General features: G+C 40.7%; 2 long non-coding RNA genes across 2 annotated transcripts in view; one reads left to right on the top strand and one right to left on the bottom strand.

The window, feature by feature from the left end:
- LOC307020901 overlaps positions 1 to 15,189 on the bottom strand; it is a 96,459-nt gene that overhangs the window by 37,534 nt on the left and 43,736 nt on the right. The gene's annotated exons all lie outside the window — the stretch shown is intronic.
- On the top strand, positions 10,980 to 12,068 carry LOC307020911. The gene is made up of 3 exons (XR_013803006.1): positions 10,980 to 11,130; positions 11,424 to 11,496; positions 11,988 to 12,068. It is a non-coding gene; the product is annotated as an uncharacterized lncRNA (long non-coding RNA).

Below are 15,189 nucleotides of genomic sequence, written 5' to 3'. Positions count from 1 at the left end.
CTATCTATCTATCTATCTATCTATTCATCCATCCATCTGTCTATCTATACATCTATCTATCATCCATCTGTCCATCCATCTGTCTATCTATCCATCTATCCATCCACCCATCCATCCATCTGTCTATCTATACATCTATCTATTCATCCGTCTGTCTATCTATCTATCTATCCATCCATCCGTCTATCTATCCATCCATCTATCTATCTATCTATCCATCTATCTTTTCTGACAGCCTTACATTTATGTGCAACATGGCAACAAAACTACCCAGCTTACTTACGCTCCAAACACACACACGACCAAAGAACAGTCTAATTGTTATGTATTTGTAATATAAACTACATAAATAACCTTCATGAAATGTAATTGGCGAAGACGTGCCACAATGTTAGAATAACAACTTTGCTGAATGCACCAGGGAAATGGATTGAAAAATCATCAGGCTGTATCAGCAATAAATAAATCATAATTGCAAATTCTCCACATACAGTAAACCTCTTTACTGAAGTTGAATTGTATTAAACCGTGTATGAAACTGGCCATAACATCTAATGCAACGAGACCAAGCAGCAAGGAGAAAACTAATGGTGTTGCATCAGCAGTTGTGTTTTCATAACATCTGCATTTTTGCTTAAAATCTACTGCAACAAATGTGCAAGCGATAGTCCACTGTCATAATAGCAGTCCTTAATTCTGGTAGACGATTGGCCAGTGTCTCATTTTTACTAAATGAAGTGACAGGGCATGAGGTGAGAATAGTCTTTCAGCACTTTTCCCCCCAGTTGGCTTAATAAAGCATAATCTGACAGTTTTTCCCCAATTACTTGAAGTTTTAGCTGACAATTACGGTAAATAACGCTGTAGTTAGAGGATTTAGTTGGGGATTTCTGCCTGTAGTTGTGCAGGTTCATCCAGTTTGAACACATGAATAGGGAACAGTATGTTACAATAAATACAGTAAGCTGAAATGCTACCTTCATGATCATCACATACTAACATAATACGCCTTTTGGTCTTACTTTCTATACTCCACTTATACCTAAATCAGAGACAAAAAAACTATTTCCAATTACATTTTAGGGTTGTGTTTTTTTTTTTTAAACTGAGCGCTAACCACAGTTTCAGGCATTATACAGTACTGTATTCACAGATATACATTATATATTACATATTACACCCACACTACCACTTGAACAACATAATTAAGGAAAACGTTTTTTAACCAACTTATAGGTCTTCTCCTGGAATATCTTAGCTATCAAACTTTTAGTAATATTTGTTGCCATATGGTATATGACATTACCAACCATTTACCATTTACCAATGTGGAAGTGTTGTGAACTTTTAACATCCATTACAATCATAGATTACACAGATTAACTTTCAGCAGAATGTCAACCGGTAACTCTGCTCTCAGTCGGCATGGAGTTACTGGGGAACCTTTTATATAAAACTGACATTCACACAGGAAGTTTATTGGCCTGTTATTAGACTTTAACATTTTCCTAAGTCACACTCTTCCAGAGAGTACAATGTGTAACATGATAATTATTGTTAAATGTGCCATTTGAACAAGACTAAATAGTCACTGCCTGCTGGTTAGAAGTGCCATCCACGTGTCTTAGAGGCACCAAGCACCTGCGCAGATAATTTTGAGAGCATGTGGAAAACTAAGATAAGCTTTGGTTTCCTCGCAAAGTTTGGGCTAATAACAAGTAGTATTTTAATGTGCCCCCAAATGCCTTATGCACTTTTTTTGTTTGCTGCATGCAAACTTTTACAAAGCTACCTCTTTTACTTTGAAATCATTGTTTATCCATGATAAATATGTATGAAAATGTGTGATGCGTTTTCTAAAGCTTCCCGTCTGCTCCTCTCTCTCCCTCTAGGCCTGCTTGTTTTGCCTTTAGCACACTATAGAAGGTGCCAAGAGTTATGCCACATGTTTTGTTTAATTTCCTACTTTGTGACACCAAGCTGAAAATATATGGTGAGGACACTCTTTCAGGTCTTTTACACAGCGACATAAAATCTGCTTTGATATTTCCTTTTCTGATTTCAGGAAGGGATGAAAAGGCCCATTGAGTAACTACTCCATGCAGTAGATACCTATATGCAAGCTTTCATGGTCAAAGAAAAGGTTTTTAATACATCAAATATTATATTCAATGTGTTACCATGGTGTTTTGTTGCCTTCTTTTGAGCACTTTTACTGAAACTACATAGGAACAGCTTGAGCATTTTCAAGTTCAAACATGATGATATCATCAATGTATTGTGATTTAAATTTCCCTTTTATTTATTTTTTAAACTTTTGAAAAAAGCTAACATTTTGCACGTTGGGCCTCATCCTGAACCAGGTTACATTGACATTTGCGTAAACCTTCTGAAGGAGTATTGTGTTTAAAGTGTCACCTATACTGTAGTAATTTATCCACATTAAATGATCAACCAAATGTTCAGTTCCCTTCAGTTTTACCATGCCTTTAAATCAGGGGTCTGCTTTCCGGCCCCAAGCTTTACAGTTTCATCTCACTCCAATTTGCACCATTTCTAGCCACAGACAGCAGGCTGCAGCTTTGAGTGAAAACAATGTCATAAAAGCTGTGTGCACAACCAGATGAGCACCAAACATCAGAAAAGGACCGTCAGCTTCTACTGTAGATGTTGGAGTCACATGTGTCACAACAGTTAGTGGAGACCAAACCAGAGTGAAAAGAAGATTGCATATTATAGTCATCAGGTGAGCAGAAACACAGCCCCAAATCCAATATGTCTCTCTACTGTGGATCTCTGAATGGGCACTGTTTGTTAAGTTAAGCATGTTCACTTAAAAAGAGGGTTGGCATGTCAGTATTCTGTGTTTATAGCTTGCTTTAGCTGAGGACAAGAAATGTGTATAGTTTAAGGTTTAATTAGATAAGCAGGAAAAACCAAGATGAATAGAAATGTAGCTTACCTCTAAAAGAATATATATATAAAACACCATCAGCATGCGAACAAAAACAAGAATATTGGTTTTCCTTGCAGCTCTTCTTCTTCCTAGGATGTTTGTTTTCTTACAATTTAGAGCCACATTAAAACCTCATCAACACGCCATGCCACTCTTCTAGATTTCTTTATTCACACATTGGCTGAATCAGACATGAATTACAATTTCAACTCTTTGGCTGGTTGTGTGAAGTCTGTTCAATGTACGATTAAACTGACTTAGAAATGTGTGTTTTTAGATTCTGCTCCTCCGGTGTAATGTATGAATAATACATACCATGCATGTGTGAAAGGGTTTCATGTATTTCGATTGATTACATATGAACAAAAAAAACATTTTAGTGTGATAACTGCAAATATTTGGTTCTCAATCCATCTATGTGTTTTAGTTTTTACCTTAATTTTGCAAGAGGGAGATGCTAAATCAATCAATCAATTATTGCTCGTATTGACCATGGGGGGATTCTGACCAGTATACTCAGACTGAACAAGTACTTGACCAGCCAGAGAAGATGGTTAGCGTTGGTCGCTAACTCACAGAAGCTGCTTACTTTTGACCTTTACACACGCATTGGATGAGAAGTTGTGTAACATTGAGTGAATACTGAGTAGACTGGCTTTATGAAAAATTCATTTGGCAGAAGTGTGTTGAGTGATGAGTTATAAAATGAATCAATACGAAATATATTACTTTTGCAATAATATCTTTAAATATATATTTTTTGCAACATTGCAGCAGATCAACTCTTATGACGGGTCTTGCAGTTCTGTGTCATAGTCACGAGTCAGGTCACTTTAGCATAAGGATGATTTAAATGATACAATGGGAATTTTAGGACACAATGCCTTACAGTACCATCCCTTAAGATAATCCATAGATGTCACTTTTAGTATCAGAGGCTAAAATCCATTCACCCCCTTTGTATCGGTGTGAACATCCCAAAGTTGAAATAAAGCTTATATAGATATATTTAGCTCAGTGTTATCAATTAAAACATATACTGCAGCTCTAAAGTGCAACAACATGAAAATGCAACTAAAGGCCCAGATACACCGGCCCGAAATCGGCAGTAAATGGGAGTCGGGCCGAACATGAGCGTGGGCACGCCGTATTCGGAGTGGTGTGCGCCGCACCTTCGGGTCTTTTCTGCCGACCTGACGCCTTTTCTTGCTGAATCGGCGTCGGGAACACCACCGGAAGTCGGACAAAGGGATAACACTGATTGGCTGTTCATCTAGCGAATCAGTGCATGAGAAGCGTTAACGGAAGTGAGGGAGGTAAACAAATGATTTGAAATGGAAGATGGAACACACACGGACGGCTATTTCACCTCATCGGTTTATAGAGCTCCTGTTCGTTCATGTTTTCAATGGACGAGAGGGAAAATGGAATGGAAAAACGCTTTGTTGTTTGTTTATATCACGGAGTCTGTTCTTCTTCTCTGTCTTCCGGTTGTTCCGGTTGTTGCCTCTTTTGAATGATGAATACACACTACCGCAGCCTGCTGGTAAGGAGAGTTATTGCCACTCATGCATGCGCAGTTCATACGTGCTCGGCTCGGATTTGCGGTGTGTTCCAGTGCGCGAAGTCGGAAAATATGCAGGAGAGTCCGGCGACGCAACAGTCGGTGTCGGCGTCGGCGACTTCTCAGGTGACTGGCCGGTGTATATGGGCCTTAAAGTAGACTAGCTTTCCGTAGCATACTGCTTGGCGTTTGAACTCTAGAAACTTGATATTGTATGTCAACTCTAATTATGTGGGCACTGCTGGCATTTGAATTTCAACTAAAGGCTGCATAGTCTGTCTTGAAGAACCGTGAGTTAGAGCCCCATTTCTTGAGAGCTGCTGAGATACAAAAAAAAAGAAAGCCAACCCATATCCCAGTTCAGACAGAAAATGACACACCAAAGGTCACCATTGTACATTCAAAGTCTGCACAAGTAAAAGTGACTGCTTAGAGCAGTGGCTTTGTGGTTTTACAACAAGCCCTTTTGTCTCAGGGGGTATGCAGAGGTCTGAGTGCCTACTAGGCTACAGTAAATTGCTGACGATGGTTTAAAAAAAGACATTAAGTTTAAATGAATGTGCTCAAAGAGGATGAGATGTCATCTCCAAGGACCTGCTGCTTTCTCAGCAGGTGCAATAGGTAAGCTTGGAAACTACATTTTGTTTTAATGGAATCGGTGTGCTTCACTGTTTCTTTGAAAATACACGTGATGGTTAGCTCTAAAATGTGAAATGTTCTTCTTTTTTTTAAATCAATTTTTGCTTCAGACATGTCACTGTTTTCACAAAGGGGCATTCAAAGCCTTGCAAACTTTGTATTACCTATCTTGCTGCATGAAATATAACCCATTAAATCTGCAGTGACAGTCGAACTAAATCATGGCCCGGCTTTAAAGAAGCCATTGACAGGGAAGAAAGTCCTTTCAATTTTCTGAGGCCAGATAGGGGCTGATGAAGTGTAAAGCATGTCAGAAGCTAAACATACTTTAACCTTTTACAGTAATTCAAAGCGGTGTGTTTGAGAGCCTTTCAAACATAATACAACAGTCTTTTAGAAGCTCAAGGATATCTATGAAGAAGACAGACTATATCCAGGTGCGTATGTTTATGGACGACAGGAAATCTTGTGAGTTTGCGCCCCTCCGAGTTCTCCTAACAGAGTTTTTACCCACCTGCCAAAGAGCAGGTGCACAGCCTCTGAAAGATTTAAGAAGCTCAGAGCTAGACAGCAGACCTGGGACATGCTAGATATTATGGGTAATTATTGTTCCAGGGCCCAGCTTTAGTCATGGGACCTTCTACAATTCTAGCAGTACCCTTGCTTCTGAGTCAGTGTTAATTTTGGAAGCTATTTTATATTTAGACGAAAATGGTTATTAGTTATAGTCAGATTTTAGTCTTTTTTATCCTTCATAGTTTTAGCCTAGTTTTAGTCGATGAAAAATCATTACATTTTAGTCAACTTTTAGTCAAAATGTTTTCTCTTTAAATTAATTCAGTTAGGCAAATACAGGTATCTGAAATTGGAATCAAGGTGACAGCATCAAGTATTGAAATTCGTAAAGCAACATTTCACTCGCTTAACACTTTACTTGTGTAAATGAGTGACGTGTGCAGACAAGACGGACAATTGGGGGGAAATATCCTGCATTTTGAATGTCCTATAGTCCACCATTAACACCTTACGCACGGCGGCGTGCGTTGAAGCTTGCCGGTGAGCTTGTCTGAAGCTCGACCAACAACCAATCACATGAATCTCCCGTCCCGGACACACAAGCACGCGGTTTGATTGGCTAGAGCTTGTACTGGCATATGATTTGATTGGCTGATGCTTCCGCCGAAGCTTCATAAGTTGAACATTGCTCAACTTTTGAAGCGAGCAAAGCGAAGCAACGCTCCCACAATGCAGTTCGGCAAAGCTTGAAGTCACCCCATTCAAAGTGAATGGGCAGAAGCGTTGAAGCTTGAACGCACGCCGCCGTGTGGACGGACCGTCTCATCTCGTCAACAAAAACAAAATATAAATGTCGTCATAGTTTTTATTATCAAAAATCGATTTTTAGGTCGTCATCGTCTCGTCTTAGCCCTGTAAAAAAGGTCGTTGACGAAAAATGTTCGTCATAGTTTTCGTTGACGAAATGAACACTGTTCTGAGTTGAAGTTAATCCTCCAAGCTCACCACCACATGTCTCTTGTATCATCACTACAGCATGAAACCTATCAGAAGGTATCATTTAAAGAGCCCCATTTATATTACTTTATGAGAAAGCTCCCAGTGCTCCATCGCACATGTGCACTGTACGGTGAATTGAGCCTCTAGCAAGGTGGAAAATGGTCAATTTAGCTTAGTATCTCATTCTCACACACAACCAAAATAACATAACCTCCCCCACTGAAACGCTGGCTAGAATCTTTGTTATTAACTATGTACGTCTACAGAACATGGCTTATATCGGCATGTATTTGTGTGCGTAATGAGATGAAAGAGCAAGGGATAGCTGGAGATGTTTGTCGAGGCTACACTCCCACTCCATCACAGCAGGAGAGCCGTAGCTTCAACTGCACCTTGAAGGAAGAAAGCTAAGAGACCTGCTCTATATGCACAACTCGTTGCCTAGTGGAGTGTTCAAGATGCGTGTGTCTCCATGCGTGTATAATATGCATATACGTCGCCTAATCATTTAGAAGACAAATGCTCCTTATTTGAGAGTGGTACAGGTTGTTAGTTGACTCACAGCAGTGGAATAAAACATTGGGCTTGTAAAAATAATTACGTGTTCCATTAACTATACCAGATGTAAGCAATAAGACAGTCATATAAAGCGACAGATATAGTAAAGTGTACAGTTCAGCCTTGTTAAGATCTGGCAATCCTCCAGCACACGACTCCTAGACTATAAAAACCTACTTCTAAAAACAAAACATCTCAGACACCATCAACCACCTTTTACTTGTCCGTAAGGATGGAAAAATGGTCAGGATTAATAGCCTGTAGTCTTATTAAAGGAATCTAATACCCATCCAGTGTGTTTCATGGTAGTTTTTTATAGAAACATAATACAAACACATCCACTTGGACTTTGTATCAAGTGTATATCGACTTTAATATCAAATTAAATGATCGATTCAAAACAATCTATCGGGCAAACTTAAGGCGTGTCTGTGTTTGTGCTTTCATTGTTTTCAAATGCCATAATTCAACAACAATAGACAATAAAGCACTTGCACAGCAGGTACAATATACACTTAAAGAGTAGATTAGGTGTTGGAGTACCTAGCAGCATAAATTTGCATGTTCATGAGGAGAGATTGCATGACATTTGGAAGCTCAAGTACCTCTTGTTTGGAGTAGCTGTGATTTTGGGTGGGTGGTATCTGAGATTTTGCAGTGCATTAGACTCTGTTTCCATGATATTGCAAGTTGCCGAGCCGATATTCCATGTGTTATAAATTCTCAGATATAAATCAAAATTGTTTTTATGTTTTTCAAATAGCAATGGGCAATAAAACTCAGTATGTCCAGTAAGTCACGGAGAGGCATAAAGAAGGTGTAGGCCATTTTTGTCTCATTTAGTTGTTGCAGTAGCTTGTGTCAAAGCATGAAATGTCCAGCACCATGATTTGTCTGGTTCCAGCACTTCAGGCTTTCATCAAACAACATCAAACAAAACAACAAATAGGAAAGTCTTAGAAAGCCGGGGATAAATTCAGACTGAAACTGATTGGTCCAGATTGATTTCGCAGCTGGAAGACTTTATATAATGTGATATAATCTTGTGTGGCCTCAATGGTTCTCTCTTACTTTGCCTGTCTCTCTCTTACTACACTACTCTGTCTGATATTTAAACTGTTTTATAACAAGTTACATCATTTCGATCTGATTTGGTAGAACTGATTGAACAGTGTTGGGTGATTAGTGGGATAGAATCACAAATACAGCTCATTGGTTTTATATTCTTTTAAAGAATGAAGCAAAAATGTTTAAAGACATTTTTGTTCATTAAAAGTGATCATATAATAAACCAGGAGGATATAAATGAAATCTTCATGAGTCGAATCCAAGATAAATAGGCATAATTTCTGTGGAAAATGTGATTTGAGACAAACTGACACGGTACAAAACCCCATCATGATGGAAATAAATATGTTGATTTTCGAAAAGATGGCTCTATATTTAAAAAAAGAAGTCCTCTCGTCATAAGGGAAGGCTTTTGTTTGATGTAAATGAATCCTAATGTGGCTTGTAATTGGGGTTAGACAGGATCTGACTAACGGTCTTGTCACAGCCCTAATATCTTCATGTCACGGCTGATTATTAATAGGTGGGGGTAATTTAGGCCAAGCCACATATCACCAGATACCATTCCACTGCTTTAATACAGATGACATGACAATATACCTCTCTGATATTGTGCCAGTACATTTGTTTTTTCCATTGCGCTCATACAGGTAGGGACATTACGCAGTAGGGCTGTTATAATTGTATTGATCTAATTGTTATTTAGAAATGTTGATTGTACAGATATATGATTGTACTGTGAAATGTTTTGTTTCTGTTATTCTGGACATGTATACAGTCCGGAAAGCTCAAAAGACTTACTCCGGAATACATGCAAAAAGTGAAAACTAACGCAAACTTGTAATTTGTTTTATCTCTCTATCATGCTTTCTTAAGATGCAGTGTTTTGAGCTTCAAGGGACACACAATATATGGAGTGAGTGGCCGTTTCTCAATCTCGAGGAAACTGGCTTCCAAGCAATATTTCAAGGATACTACGTCATCGAGTGCCGCCGAAGGACTTTGCGTCCTTCAAATCCCCACAATGCTTTGTGCACGGACCAATTTCCCCAAATCTGTGGCGGAAAATGTAAGGCGGGGCCTCTCATATGACGCACACCTGCACACTTGCTAGCTTGTTCCACTCTTCGTTTTCCAAATGCCAGGAAGGATTCTTGCCTAGCTTCTGAAGGAAGTGACTCGGAAGACATGTGCTACCAAGCAAGCATCCTCGCGATTGAGAAACATCCAGTGTGCAGGTGGGCGTCATATGACACACCTGCACACCGGCCTTACATTTTTTCCGCCACAGATTTGGGGAAATTGGTCCGTGTGCAAAGCATTGTGGGGATTTTAAGGACGCGAAGTCTACCCATGTGCAGCCTCAACATGTCCCCCAAACCAAGGACGCGGCCTCTGTGGAATTCCAAGTATGCTGGAGATTGGAACAGTCCTTCGGCGGCACTCGATGACGTAGCATCCTTGAAATATTGGCTTGGAAGCCAGTTTCCTCGAGATTGAGAAACGGCCTGTGTGTGTGTGTGTGTGTGTGTGTGTGTGTGTGTGTGTGTGTGTGTGTGTGTGTGTGTGTGTGTGTGTGTGTGTGTGTGTGTGTGTGTGTGTGTGTGTGTGTGTGTGTGTGTGTGTGTGTGTGTGTGTGTGTGTGTGTGTGTGCTCTTCATGCGTTGTCAGCACTATACCCTACTTGCCATCAGGGAGCTGATGCTACGCTTTTCTCCAACATGACCTCAACGTGGACGCTCATGAATGTGAAATGTATGTATTCCTAACTTTTGAAGAAAGTCCTCCACAGTCAAACAAGTCACATAGCAGCTACTCAAAAGACACTTAAACTATTTTAAAAATAAAGGGGAGTAAAGTATTTATGCCTTTAAGCTCATTTAGACCCAATCCTTTGATTGTGCTGTCTAGCGTTCCTTTTTCATGCTTCCTTTCTTTCACATTCGCACACATGAACAGTCTTCTGCTTAGCGCTTTCTTCACTCTGAAATTATTTATTCTTTTTTAAATGAATCTTTTTCATCAGCGTCACCTTTCTCTAAAGCTCGATTTGTTGACAGATGTGACAAAAATAACAACCAATTATTTGTAAAAGAAACAGAAAAGAGGGGATGTGTGTGATCCTTTTCCCCGGCTTATCAACAGTCATCTGTTTAAACACTTTCTGGTGTATTGTTATTGATGGAGTCATTACTGAGAGCATGACATTTCTACTCAGATACAATCTTCTCGCCATGCGTTTCATTTGTGGCAGGAATCATGTCTCGTGTCCCTCGCCATAACAACCCTGTCAAGGTATCTTGGCAACATGTCAATCTATTTTATATAACAGCAGGGAATGTGCTTCTTGACTCTGGGCAGAGCTTATTGTCAGGTTTTCTTAGCGCTTTTTAGAAATCGGTGTTGGAAATGATAATATGCCCAGTACATACTTTAAGAGTACGGGCTGTAAATTAAGTTTGAACGCTTTCCTCATACCAGATGTGTCTGACAGGCATATATTTGCAGCAGAATGCCAAGCAGAACGCCATATGCAGCTAAATGGCGGCACAGAGTTGGGCCAGTTCCCTCTCTGCATGCAGACACTCTGCCACGGTGTGGGATGGTGTTGAATGAATGCAGAATCAGTCATTCAATAACACCGTGATCACTCTTCTTCCACCTCTTCCCCACAGCAGTCTTACATCAAATTCAGCCTCCGCATATTTCTTGAATCCATTATCACTTGTATTCTATTCGTCTTCTGCACACCATGGTTTCCGTGTGAAGCAGTTCCTGATGCAGACTCTGGTGGGTGCTCTGAAACCTTGGATCTTCCAACTTAAAAAAGGTAGGCCCCATTCAATGCAACAGTTTAAACATTTGATTTTCAGCACCTGATGTGAGCCAATGCATAAATATGTGTATGTGTGTTTTCCTTCACGTGATCATTTTGCGGTAGGGTTGTTTTTGTTGTTGTGTTTAATGTGTATGAGTTAAATTATTCCGATGTTTCGTTTATCAAGCCATCTGTGGCCAGTGTTATAAAGCACATATTGCCAGTAAATAAAGAATACTGGCTCTGAAGTGCACATGCTCCTGCAATAGGTTACTTTCTCAGATTTAACAATTTGTCTTTCTTAGTGTGAAAGCTGGCAGCAGAGAATACTTCACACCTCACGTTGGCAGAGCTCAGGCTCGTTTAAGGAACACACATGTGAGTTCTGTAAGCTATATGTTGTTATTTCAAACGTTAGATATCTTTTGTTTCTTCATGATTATTTATACTCACTGTAAGATGTATTTTTTGCACAAGTCAACCCTAATTTTCCTGTTATCAGACACATTAAAAAAATCAGTAAAGCTTTTATTGTTTAATGTGCTTTGCCCATAGTGAGGTGTCTATAAAGATTGAAGAACAAATTGTTGAAAGAAACACGGTAACACTTTATATTAAGGTGCACATATTCACCATCAACTAGTTTTACATGCCTTATTCCACATGACCATATTCTCCCAGTGCTAGGTCATTAGTTAAGAGTGTTTATTCATTATGATAGCTGTCTAACAGAAGTTAAATCCATTTCTCACTTATTCTGACAATGTACTTAACCCCAAATAAAAGAACCCAATAAAAAGAGTTGTTGAATAATAGTGAAGTCACATTGTAATAACAATAACTCATCTCTCTCTCTCTTTATTTTTCAGCTTTGCCAAAAGCCACTGTGTCAAGTGTCCTTCTTGGGTTGCCGTCCGGAGTTGTCCAATATGGCGGACCACCTCGCACATATCTGCAGATCTGCAGATCGGGTAGTGACAGAAGTTGTTGTACATGAGTTGTGGTCTTAATATGAGCTTAATAAGGCAGCAGTACCACAAGAATAGCAATTCTCCCATAATAACACCAAAAAAATATGGTATGTAACAAGACATGAAACTACAAGTGTTAATTGTGTCAAAATAACCACAAAAAAAAGTATTTATAACTCTATAAGTGAAGTCTTGTTCATAACCAATAAGCTAGCAGTTTGTGTCTAATATGTTAATTATTAACTAGTTGATGGTGAATAAGTGTATCTTAATATAAAGTGTTGCCAAAAACACAGTATTATAAGGATTCACAACATCATACAAACTTGTAAAAAATGCTGTTAGCACTGATGGAGCCTTTCCAACCGGCTGGCTTCCTCTCACTGGCCCTGTTTAATATTCGCCTCCTAAGCCTGTGTTTTTGATAAGGTACATTGCCATTCCGGGGTCCTGTCTCAGGGGCTTGTTTCAACACACAACTTTAATGGGTTGGAGCGGAAAAAAACAACGTAATGATATTTAGAATATGAATTTGAATAAGATGGAACAAGCCAATTAAAGATGTGCTGTGTCTCAGTAGGCATACATAAGTGGTTCTGACTGAATGAAAAAGAAAATGAAATAAAAAATGTTGGCTTGTTCAATTTTCATTTCAAACTTAAAATACATGGCAATGCATTGTCAGTCAGCCGTGTGGCCACAGTTGCATAGCAGATTAGGAGCTACAGATCTGTTGTATTTAAGAGCTTTTCTTTAAGTACATATGAGAGGATAAATACATTAGCGCGGCTGATTTTAGACTGATAATAACGGATAAGTGCTTTGCGTACATGGTGCATTTATGTTTCTTTGTGTTCTGACCTTCAGGCATAATTGCAGATTTTCTCAGTAAACGCCTTCTTTCAAGTTTTAAGTCCCAGTAATTATTCTACCAATTTGTTCCCCCAAGTACATAATGAAACCAAATATAGTTGCTGTATGTTACGCCGAGGTAACATTGAAGTCACAGCAGACTTTTTCTGTACTAATCCAAACAATAAAAAAATATATACATACAGTATATGTACTTATACACAAACCGTTTTGGCCATTAATTGTATTGGTTATAATAATTACATAGTTTTACATTAATTTGCATAATTGGTCACTTGCTCGAAACCAGCGTTTCTGCCAGGGGGCCGTCTTGCCGTCCTTTGCCGAGGGCGTCCAAAAAAATAAATAATTTGAGAGAAGATCGAGAGTTTTTATAGCTTGAAATAACGAAAAGGAAAAAGGACAAGGACATCCCTCTGTTGGAGGAGGGATTCCTGTGACGGAAAGTGTACTGCCGGCGAGCCTTGAAGGGGGGGTGCTAGTGGAGCACGTGCGTGAACTGCCTCGCAGCGGCGAAACTGAGGCTCCGTGGTAAACTGTGGTAACATGAAGAGAAAGAGCTGGCTCTTCTTAGTGAGCCGAGCCAAATGATCCGGCTCTCTAAAAAGAGCCAGAATTCCCATCACTAATACGTAAGATAGTATCTATAAAGGGACGGCTCAATTTAAAATTCAAGTCACGTGACACGACGTGACCTCACGCGAAAGGAAGGGGGACACAGTATATACCCCGGAGGTAGAGTAAGCATTAGTGTCTGTGCGGAACAATACCCCCAACCTGTAGTTCCTTGATTGAATTATGTAACCCACTGTTTTAATAAGTGATCACTACACAAGCCACCCCAGAATTCAACCATGGACACAATCCCCGCGTCCGGGAGGAAGCCCCACAGGGGCCGAGGAGGGTGGGGCCGCAGGCGAGGGTTAGGGCCCTAACGAGGGCGAGGGCATCCCCACCACGGGTGGGGGGCGGTCCGGAACGGGCCGTCGTAAGCGGGCCACAGTAGGCGTCGTGGCGAATGAAGAAAACATCCGCCAGCCGTAGAAAGCAAGGCCGCTGTGCTGCGACGTGGGGACGGGCGCGACATCCCGGTGGCCCCCAGCAGGGAGGAGCGCTGCCCGGCCGCATGCGAAGGCAAAGCAGCGGCGGGCATGAAGTCTTCAGGAGGAAGGAGCCGTGTCCCCGGGGGGCAGGAGCAGTATCCCCCGGGAGGCGCCGTGGACAGGGGAGAGGCCAGACGGGATCCGACGGGGCGCCGTCCGAAGCCGCCGTGGAGGCAAACTGTGAGCCTCGGTAACAGGAGAGGCCAGGCAGAGGCCAGATGCGCGCCACCCACGGGTCGATGAAGGCATGGGCGACGTCCAAAACCGTAGAGTCGAGGCAAGGTCCAGAAGCGCGCCACCCGGGCGCCGATGAAAGCGTGGGCGACGTCCGAAGCCGCCGTCGAGGTCGTGAAACAGCGAGAGGGTCCACACGAGGCCGACCAGACATGATCGAACCTCCTCTCAGGCACCAGGGAAAAGCTCAAAAGGGTTGTCCTGTCCACGATCAAAAACAAGTGGGCGAAATTGTGAGAGGATCCACATGAGGCCAAGGTCGAACCTCCTCTCCGGCACCACAAAAAAAAAGGGGTTAACAGTCAGATGTCAACCGATGGATGTCGATAGCCGTTAGCAGCTAGTCGTTAGCTGTCGTCATTAGCCGCTAGCTGGTAGTCTTTGGCAGGGTTGCCAACTTTGGGTACCTGGCTGGAGTGAGATTTTGATATCATGGGTTTAATTACACATATGCGCACGAAATGACTGCTATCGTGTCAGCAGCGGGACCTTAGCATATATATAGGATATATATACAATATATATAAATACACAATATTGGACACAGACTATAAAGGGCACACAGTTTCATTCACTAATGAAAGTCAAACACATGTTTGTTTCCACTGTTTTATTGTGTGCCTGTCGCGATAAGCAATTAATTGACTTATCGTACGATAAATAAAAAGGAACTCGATAAATTGCCATTTACATGAGGATGTGACTAGCAGTTTGAAAGGATGTACTTTAATTATTATTATATATTATCATTATGTCAGTGGTCTAAAATGGTCATACAACGGTGCCGACAATATTATCGTTTATCGCAATAATTTCTGGGAAAATGAATCCAACAAAATTAATTATCGTGAGAGGCCTATACTGTACATGAAACACACACACACACACAA

The sequence above is a fragment of the Notothenia rossii genome (assembly GCF_949606895.1).
Source record: "Notothenia rossii genome assembly, chromosome: 9".
NCBI classification, from domain to species: domain Eukaryota; kingdom Metazoa; phylum Chordata; class Actinopteri; order Perciformes; family Nototheniidae; genus Notothenia; species Notothenia rossii.
This window is presented reverse-complemented; position numbering and strand designations above follow the sequence as displayed.